The 649-nt window shown below is 38.1% G+C and overlaps 1 long non-coding RNA gene across 1 annotated transcript in view; it reads right to left on the bottom strand.

The window, feature by feature from the left end:
- Positions 1-649, bottom strand: part of LOC309608954 — a 1,139,914-nt gene that overhangs the window by 657,196 nt on the left and 482,069 nt on the right. The gene's annotated exons all lie outside the window — the stretch shown is intronic.

The raw sequence follows: 649 nt of genomic DNA, 5'->3' as shown, positions 1-649 counted from the left end.
TAAATAATTTTTAAAAAAACTCATTAAACAAAATGTTATATAAATATTATCATGCTACATGTATCATTCTAAAAAATTTTTTTCACACCCCCACCCCCACCCCCCGCCGCTTTCCCCCCTTGGTGTCCATACGTTTGTTCTCTACATCTGTGTCTCAACTTCTGCCCTGCAAACTGGTTCGTCTGTACCATTTTTCTAGGTTCCACATATATGCATTAATATACGATATTTGTTTTTCTCTTTCTGACTTTCTTCACTCTGTATGACAGTCTCTAGATCCATCCACGTCTCAACAAATGACCCAATTTCATTCCTTTTTACAGCTGAGTAATATTCCATTGTATATATGTACCACAACTTCTTTATCCATTCATCTGTCGATGGGCATTTAGGTTGCTTCCATGACCTGGCTATTGTAAATAGTGCTGCAATGAACATTGGGGTGCATGTGTCTTTTGGAATTATGGTTTTCTCTGGGTATATGCCCAGGAGTGGGATTGTTGGATCATATGGTAATTTTATTTTTAGTTTTTTAAGGAACCTCCATACTGTTCTCCATAGTGGCTGTATGAATTTACATGCCCACCAACAGTGCAAGAGGGTTCCCTTTTCTCCACACCCTCTCCAGCATTTGTTGTTTGTAGATTTT

This window comes from Balaenoptera borealis, assembly GCF_965194805.1.
Source record: "Balaenoptera borealis genome assembly, chromosome: 13".
Taxonomy (NCBI): Eukaryota; Metazoa; Chordata; class Mammalia; order Artiodactyla; family Balaenopteridae; genus Balaenoptera; species Balaenoptera borealis.
The sequence above is the reverse complement of the archived record's forward strand: the minus strand, read 5'-3'. Positions and strand labels throughout refer to the sequence as shown.